Below are 9,900 nucleotides of genomic sequence, written 5' to 3' on the forward strand. Positions count from 1 at the left end.
TGATGAGAGCACAAATCTATGAAGCTGTTAAATTTCAAGTAGGATAAGTTTTTTAAATCAGATAGAGAATTCTATATCCAGCAAAACTATTCTTCAAGAGGTGCCTGGGTGGCTCAGTCAGTTAAGCATCTGCCATTGGCTGAGGTCATGATCCCAGGGTCCTAGGATCAAGTCCCACATTAGGCTCCTCCTACTCAATGGAGAGGCTGCTTCTCCCTCTCCCTCTGCCTGCTATTCCCCCTACCTGTGCTCGCTCTTGTTCTGTCAAATGAATAAACAAAATCTTAAAAAGAAAAAAAAAAACTATTCTTCAAGAACTAGGATGAAGTGAAACTTCATGGAGAGACAAAAACTGATTTGGCAAGCCGAAGGACAATGACAGTCTGCACTGGAGGAAAGTGACACATGCAATCTACACTCTCAATTTCCAGAATGAATGTTGAGTAACACCCCCTCCCCAAAATGAAGCTTCCCATTTCTGGTTCGATTTGTAAAAAGATAAGAAATTGCCATTCCTGTCTCACGACCAGCAAAAATCTGAACGGACTGAAAATCAACCACTCTGCTTAGATCCACTGAGAATCAAGATCACACGGCCAGCTGCTGCCTGAAGAGACACAGGCAGAGCGGGGATCCCAGTTTACCAGGAAAAGAATGGAACAGAAACTGCCACTAGAGCCAGCAACCCATAGGAACACTTAAGGGGTCACTGACTAAGGCTGGAGAGAGGGTATAGATGAGCTTAAAAGATAAATACTCAGAGATCCCAGCCTTAGGGGCCCCATCACTTTTATGAGTTTCACCCCTTGGCGTCCCACCACATTCTCAGAATGAAGATCAGAGAATAATCTGTCTTCATGCCTGAACAAAGACCTGCTCTCAAATGAGGCTATTTGACCAGAGCCTAGATGAACTCGAATTTTACAAGAGCCAAACTAACTGCCCTGGAGGAAGAGAAATACCCAACCCCATGTCCCTCTAGTCTTCTAGTGTCAGCTAGGAGGGGAAAAAAAAAAATCTAAGAAGCTCTTGTGATGGTCACAGCCCAGAAGCTCAGGCCTACCACAATCATGGGATTATATAACACTTACCCTCTCACACTTTACCATCATATTAATCAGGCTCCTGTAGAATCAACAGAGAAATACAGCTAAAAACACTGCAAGGCTCAGACCCATTTTAAAAGAATCTCTGGGGAAACCCAAAGACAACAGAAGAGGTAAAAAGAAACACTGGAGGAGATTTTAGCCTCTGATACCTGGATCTACAGCAAACAGTAAGCACAACCTAACACCTAGCCAGATGAGCATAAAACCTTACACTAAAGGTCTCTTAACTTCAACTCCTTATAACTGATATACCCTGTCCAGATTTCAACAAAAAACTTTTAAGATGAGCTAAAAGGCAAAAATACAATATAAAGAGACAAATCAAGCATCAGAACCTAACTCAGAGGCATCGGTTTTGGAACCATCAACCCTAATAGAAAATAACTCTGATTTATGGGATTATGACCCCAACAGACAAAGTGGATGGCGTGTAAGAACAGATGGGTAATGGAAGCAAAGAGATGAAAACTTTAAGAAGGAATCAAAATATAATGCTGGAAATAAAAATAACATCATAAGAAAAATGAAGAACAACTTTGCTGGTACATCAGTAGATACTGGTAAGTGAAATGAAAGCAATACAAATGTCTGTATTCATTTTCTACTGCTGTGTAACAAAGTGCCACTAACACCATCTTCAAACAACATACATTTATTATCACAGTTTCTAGGTGTAAGAAGCCTGGGAATAGTTTAGCTGTATTCTCAGATGCAGGATCTCTTAAGGATATAATTAAGGAATGAGTCAGATCTTCCATTGGAACTGTGGCTCAACTAGATCTGCTCCCACGCTTATGCTAGTGACCGGAAGATTTCATTTCTTTGCACTGAAGTCTTAAAGTTCTTGCTTGCAGCTCCTAGAGACTTCCTACATTTCCTTGCTGCCTTGGCCTTCCCCAGCAAAGAGAGATTTATCTCAAGACAAGATAGTGAAAAGAAGGGCCATTTGTACCCCAATGTTCATAGCAGTAATGACCACAGTTGCCAAACCGTGGAAAGAACCAAGATGCCCTTCCATAGACGAATGGATAAAGAAGATATGGTCCATATATTCAATGGAAGATTATGACTCCATCAGAAAGAATGAATACCCAACTTTTTTATCAACATGGATGGGACTGGAGGAGATTATGCTGAGTGAGATAAGTCAAGCAGAGAGAGTCAATTATCATATGGTTTCACTTAACCTGTGAAGCATAAGAAATACACAGAGGACATTGGGATATGGAGAGGAGAAGTGAGTTGGGGGAAATCGGAGGGGAAGATGAAGCATGAGAGACTGTGGATTCTGAGAAACAAACTGAGGGTTTTGGAAGGGAGGGAGGTAGGGTTTGGGTGAGCCTGGTGGTGGGTATTAAGGAGGGCATGTATTGCATGGAACACTGGGTGTGGTGCATAAACAATGAATCTTGGAACACTGAAAAAAATAAAATAAAATAAAATAAATTTTAAAAAAGAGAGAGAGAGAGACAGCAAGGAGAATCTCTAGAGCAAGCCCGCTGCGAAAACAGGTCTTATAGAACATAAAGTAATCATGGAAGTGACGCCACATTATATTTGCTATATTCTATTGACTAGATACATGCCACTGGTCCCACCCACACTCAAGAAGAAGGGATTATACAGAGGTGCAGACAATGAATCAGGGGCCACTCCAGAGTCTGTCTGCTAAAATGGCTAGCTAAAGATGCTAAAGAGGTAGAACTGAAATGAAAGATAAGAGCCATGTGTATTGGCACTGCGGTAATTGGGGTTATGTTTTCCTACACTTATATTGTTTGGGATAAAGGTAAATACACTGATTAATTTTTATGCTTTGTGAAGTTAAGGGTGTATATTAAATTCATAGAAACCATTAAAAGAGTGAAAATATAAGAGCTGTAAGAAATCCAAGTAGGTCAGTAACCTTGTAAGAATAAATAAACTAAAACTCTGCAGTAGAGATAGAAAAAGAGAACCAGAGCAAGTTTCTAAAAACCCAATAATATGTAGATTATAAGTAACATACCTAAAATATAAAGGAAAAAAATTTGACACTGAAAATATAGAAAATGCGATCAAATGAATCAGATTAAAAGAAAGCTATATTAACATCAAAGAGAACTTTAAGGCTTAAAAAATATATGTTAGACATATTGAAATTTTCCACAATGAAGAAAAGGTTTACTTCACCAGGAAAATACAAAAATCTAAAGGTCTGTGCCCCTGTAACATAACTTCAAAACATGAAGAAAAAAATAGAAATAAAGGAACCTGTAAGAATAAATTGGCAAATTACAAACCACTGGAGAATTTTTGAAATTACCTACCAGTAATTGATACAGTGATCAATTTAAAGATCAATAATATCAAAGAATTGAACTATAAAAGTTGGAAAACATTGAAGTAATTGACATGAATATGTTACTATAGTGCATAAAGCATCACGTCCAAATATAATAGAATATACATTTATTTTAAGTATGCATAAAGTGACCACATAGCAATGTGTAATAATGGAAATGTAATCTATGGGAGTGAATAGACTCACCCAATATATAGAGAGATAGGAAAAAAAAAAAAAGAAGTTTTAGTCAGAACCCCAAGTATGAGCTTGAATGTAAGGGCAAATACTTGATTGTTTCTAAATCTATTTCCCTAGGTTTAACTTTTTTTTTTTTTTTTTTTCAGCTCCAAGTAAAAACATCCATCTGGATTTCTATAGATGTATCAAGTAAATTATTTCCCAAACTTAATTATCTAACATACTAAATGAATCATCTTCCTACATGTTCTATTTCAGAGGTTAAAACCTCTCCCAACTACATTATGAAGCCTCTCTTACCTCTGACTTCCTGTTGGATTTAATCAATAGGAGTGTCTGAAAGGAGATCACAGCGGGGGAAGGAAGGAGAGGGGTTGGAGTATCTAGTGACCCAAATCCCATCGTGCTCCCAGCTTCATTCTAGCCATGGCCCTGCTGTAGCTCTAGCTGCTTCCTCCTAAAGACTGTAACAGCCCCACTACTGGTAGTATCTGGCTGTCTTTTGAACCATTGCTAGTTCCCATCACTCTGACCACACCTTTGTACCTAGCTTTGTATTAAATTATTTTCAAGTAACTGAGTGTATCATCTTCTTTCTGTTAGAGACCCAAATGATCCATTGACCATAGATTCCAAACTTAATTAGACAAAAGAAAAGCAATCATGTACCGGCAGCCAATCTTCAAAAATACAAAGATAATATGGGTGAAAGGCGGGGGTTTCACTCACAGAGAAGCATAAATAATTCAGAAATTACCATCCATTCCACAGCCACAAACTATGATTTATATTCTTTTGACTTTTCATACCAGTATCAATAGGATAGTGTTTCTTAACCTCTTTTATTTGAAGTCTGTTTAACTAAAAGTAAAATAGTAATATAGTCTCCTGATGTTTACAGTACTCTCATTTTATCTCCAAAAGATGTATATCTTCGAATAGCAATTGAGAACACCAAAGCTATTTTCTTGAGGTTTTATTTCTTGTAGGCAACTCCTTCAATTTTTTTTTCCTTTTTATGTTGTTCATTTCTCTTCCTCAGTAGGAAATCCTCAGTGTCATTTCTTTTTGAGAAATAACTTATCTCTAGTCTCCTGTCAGGACCCTTATCATCTATGGATTGAAATCCATGCCTCCCATAAATCAACCTATTTGAACTTCCTCTCATCTTCCTCTGCTTCTTCCTTCATTCTTTTTCTAATCTTACTCTCCCCATTGTCTTATCTCCTTTTGACTATTAATGGAACAAATATTCAGGATGTCCATAAAGTTATGTGTTAGGAACAATTTTGCCAAACTGATTTATTTTAGCCATTCAGTGTTCTAATGAGGACAGACACACCTCAAAGTCTTGCTCACTAGATAGCAGCCCTATCAATAGAAACCTGGTAAATCCATTATATGCAATCTTTAATACCTAAAGTGATTTGTTTCTGTTCCTTTGGGAAATGAGGATAATCTGAGTCATTTTTGGAAGTGCAGGCAGGTTGACTGATTATAACCTTCCAAGAGGAAAATGTTGAAAGATCAGAAGTGGGTTAGTTCAGTGCCCTGACCTCTAGTCCAGTAAAAAGGAGAAGCCTGGAGAAAGACTGGGAACATCTAGAGATATCATCCTTCCCTCTAAGGAGAGAGACTTTTTATACACTATTGGACAGTATCCATAGCATAAGTGCATGAGGCTCGCTTTTAAATGTGCACATCTGAGAATGTATCATCAAATGGATGAACATTCTACCAAAACTCAAAACTCTTCCATCAATTTAATATTCCAGGAAGAGAGAATGGATGGCTTTTATTTACTTGGGCATTTTACGATAATGCAGTGTATGATCCAAACAAATTCTAGTGCTTTAGAGTTCAAGGCTTTGCTGAAATGATTAGTCAGTTAAAACCATGGAAGAAATGAAAGAGGATATCATCTTGCATACCAGACTATTTGTAACAAAATGCTTTATTATACTCTCAAATTTAATCATGGACTCTGTAAAAAAGATTTTTACTTCTAAGTGATTTCTTATCCTGAGATTCCAAAGGAAACTTTTAATATTAAATGAAATATAGCCTCTCAACTAAAGAAAGTCATATTCATAGCATTTAACTAATATTGCTTCTGGTTTTCTGAGTATAATTTGTAATATTCTCATCTAACCAAACTCAACTGTCCTCATCTTTCTAATTCCTATGCAACCTTAAAGAATACAACCCAAACTGTATGGATCTTATTAATAGTACTTTGAGACTTTGGAGATGCACTAGAGAAATTAATAGAAGCAAAATTATCTTCATTTCATGCTGCAAACCCCCCTACTCTTGGCAGAATATCAAGATGACTCAACTAGTCTCCTGGTTGGAAACTAAAAATTCCTCTGTTGCCACACAGGCTGACATCCTCTCCCTGCGTCCCTGCACCCTAAGCCCTGTTACTCTGTGATGGCTCCAACATGATGTGGACTAACATTGGCATGGTTGTGGTCTATGTAATAACTTACTCAAGATATTCATGTTATTTCTTTGATGCCTTTACTCTGCCATATGCCATTTTCCCCCCTTGCCATGTACTTTATCTGAAATGTCCTGATAGTATAATGGACTTGGTTATAAGTTCACAAAATGGTCTCTCACTTCTTGAAGTGATAAAGGTACAATTCTTTTTATTCACTCTTCCAGCTCCCAAAGAGAAACTCCACTTTCCAAATCTGTAAGAGATGGGTCAAAGAACAAATCACACTAGCTCTTTCAAAATGTCATTTTCTACTTATAATCATCAAGTCATTCTGGGCAGAGTTCTTCTCTACTCCATAGCTTCATGGTGATGATTAGGGAAAAAAATAAAGCTTTCAGAACCTAACCTATAGTAAATGTATAACAAATATTATTCATCATTATATATTATTATATTCATTGTTATAAACAATCAGCTTGTTGTAAGGACTAGGACACTGGATTTCAATCAAGATTTTAACTTCATTCCCTATGGAATTATATATATGTCACTTAACCTTTGTTTGGCCACCCTGGTCAAGCTTCATCTACATAAACCCTTTAATAGCACCCACCTTCCAACCATTTCTGTACCAGGTATGAAAGACCCTTAATATGAGCCTTGACTTTCTACTTCATACCACTGTGACGTACCACAACAACCCATCTCACACTCTAAACTATAAACCATTTGCTGATCCATGTTTGTGGTTCTGCACATGCCACTCTTCACTTGAAATGCCCTTAAACCTTACCTTTTCAAAATAAATTTTAGTCATGAAGACTCAGGTAAAGTATTCTGTGGATCTCTCTCAAATTCTCCAATCAGTTATTACTTCTAATATGCTCACATATAGTTCATACATGTTAATGTATAGTATATTAGCATATATTGGTATATTGTAGTATATACTAATATATATGTAGCTCTAGACTTGCTTATTTACTGTTTATATCCATACCACAATTAAAGTTTTCACTCAAGGACATATATTTTACCTGTTATCTCAACAACTGATAGTACTTTCAACACAAAATCTGTCCTAATCAGTAGTAGAAAAGTCAGCAGATGAACAAAATGCATTATTGTAGGCCACAAAACTCTTATTTATAAAATAAGAAAGCTATGGGTAATGATAATTTAGGTAAACTCTATGATTTCTTATTCATATGTAATTTTTGTTTAGAAAGATAAATGTTTCAATTTTAATTAGAATCTGTTTTATTCTACCTAAAGAAATTTATTATACAATATATTATTTTTTCCACATCCACTGTGTTATTGCTTGAGAAGAGATCATATTGAGAACAATTTTTATAAAGATGTCAGTTTAAATAATATGATTTGGAGAACTTCTATTTCAAAGTGGGATCAAGCAGTTTATAGCAAACCAATACTACTGCCAAGGGCAACCAAAAACTCCAGATATAACTTAAAGTCAGTTGCAAGGCACCATGTCTGCAGAAGTAGTAAGGAACACAGGGCCTAAATTTACAAAAAAGAGGAGCCTCGGAGCTGTTATCAAATGGACAACCACCTTTTCCCCATGAGCATTTGCCAGTTCTGAAAATGGAGTAGGGCCGGAAAATTCCGACTTTGCTTGGGAATAGGACTGCTTCTAAAAGACATAAAAACTAACAAAGTTTTGATGACCTTGGAAAGCCAGAATGACATAACTGTAGAGCTGAGAAACCTTAACATGTGGCAGGCTTCTCAAGAAATTTGCTGAATTACTCAGCTATGCAAAACAAGGGTTTAAAGAAATGGCCTCAAATAAACAAGAAAAAATTCTAAAAAGCAGAAGTAGAATTTTCCAGTCTCAGGGCACTAAGATAAAGACCTCCTGAGGAAATAAAAACACCAGTAAACACACAGATTAGCAACTGGAGCCCCTGGAGGCCATGCCCTGGCAGGAATGGAATACACTTGGTGGAAGCATACAAAAAGGCAAGAAAAGGCACAGCCTAAAAACAAACAAACAAACAAACAAACAAAAACAATCCAACATCAGAACTAAACTCAGATACACCACGTTTTGGAATTATTAGATGGGGATTTTATTATCACTCTGGTTCATGTGTTAGGTCTCTAATTGAAAAGATAAACAGCAGCCAGTAACAGCTGGATAGTATCAGCAGAGAGAAACTTTATAAAAGAATAGAAAGGAAATGCTACAAATCAAAATCACTAACAGAAATGAAAAATGCTTTGATGCACTCATCAGTAGACTGGACATAGCAAAGGAAGAATCATATAGCTTAAAGATATGTCAGTAGAAACTTCCCAGACTGATTATCACAGAGATTATATATCCATAACCAGCAACATCAATTCACAGGCTCAGATAAAATGGGCTCAGGAAATGCACTGGATACAAGTTTAGTGATGGGAAAAAAATGAATAAAAAGCAAAATTGGTAAGAGGTGGTATGTCATTGTGGTTTTGAGAGCCTAGACATCTATCAACAGATGGATGAAGATGTGGTATATATGTACAATGGAATTGTACATTGAATTTCACATCTATGAAATTCCTACTGTCCCTTTGTCATTCTCAACATCATATACTAAGTCGAGATATTTAAAATGCATGGTTAGCAGAAATGGATTCTTAGTTTTACCATATGAAATGTCAATCTACCTACATGGCTGTGAAATTCAAGAGTATCTTGGCTATTTTAGAAAAAGGTATTGAAACCTTACCCAACATATTTAGTTTTATCAATCCTTCACGCACACCAGGAGTGCCTAGATGACTTCTTTCCAATGTAAAGGGCTTGACATGTTTAATATTACTAGGACAACTCTATTGGGAGCTTAGGAGAAGCTAGCAGGACACTGCCTTGGTACCACCCACTTTCAAAACATATTCAGCTCCTCCTATAAACAGAAACATAGTTCTAATTGTGACCACAGCTTTTTCTCTCCTGTGGCTGAATGGAAGATCCCTGGATCTGAAATACATTTTTTACAACCTTTAGTTGGATTCAATGCTCCACCTTCTAATGATAATACTATATATTTTAAAATTATTTACTATATATAGACAATATTTCTGTTTCTTTTGACCCAAGGTCATAAAGAGTTTCCATTATTCATCATTATTTTATGTCACTTAATATGGTCTATATTTTATATTCTGTAATATAAATATTAACAGATAAAACATAAACAGAGATCAGTCCTTGTCCAGAGGGTTCAAAATCTACTGGAGAAAATAGAGATATGCACAAATAATGCTAATATTGGATATAAATTTGCTAGAGTGATAGATCAAGAATGCAGGGTTTATTTTCCACAGATTCTCTTATTTCCATCATTTCAATATTGACTACACTTGATGGCACCAAACTTAGTTTTACATTTCAAATTTCCTTGGTTATTTCAGCACCAAAAATTAACATGAAATGACAATAAATAAAAGTCAAGTGGCACTTTCATTACTTTACTTCTTAACCAGACTAGTTAATCTAGTTAATCTTCATTCCCATATTACCAAAAGGGAGGGTTTCCCGTACACATCACTTTAAAGTTTCAGGAATAATTGTAATTAGAGAAATGTTGTTATCTCCTAAGCACAGCCATTTCAACTCTACCAGAGAGTCTTCTTAGCATTGGTTTGCTTAATAAATGCAATGCTTAACAGATGTGCAAATTAATTGAGTGAATTTAATTCTTATGTATATGTATAACAATAAGACTTCAGAGTGATAAATGCAATTAACAAGAGCATACCAACAAGGCATGGAGTATCCTGTAATTTCTGTCCATTTTTTATTATTA

This window comes from Mustela nivalis, assembly GCF_964662115.1.
Source record: "Mustela nivalis genome assembly, chromosome: 5".
Taxonomy (NCBI): Eukaryota; Metazoa; Chordata; class Mammalia; order Carnivora; family Mustelidae; genus Mustela; species Mustela nivalis.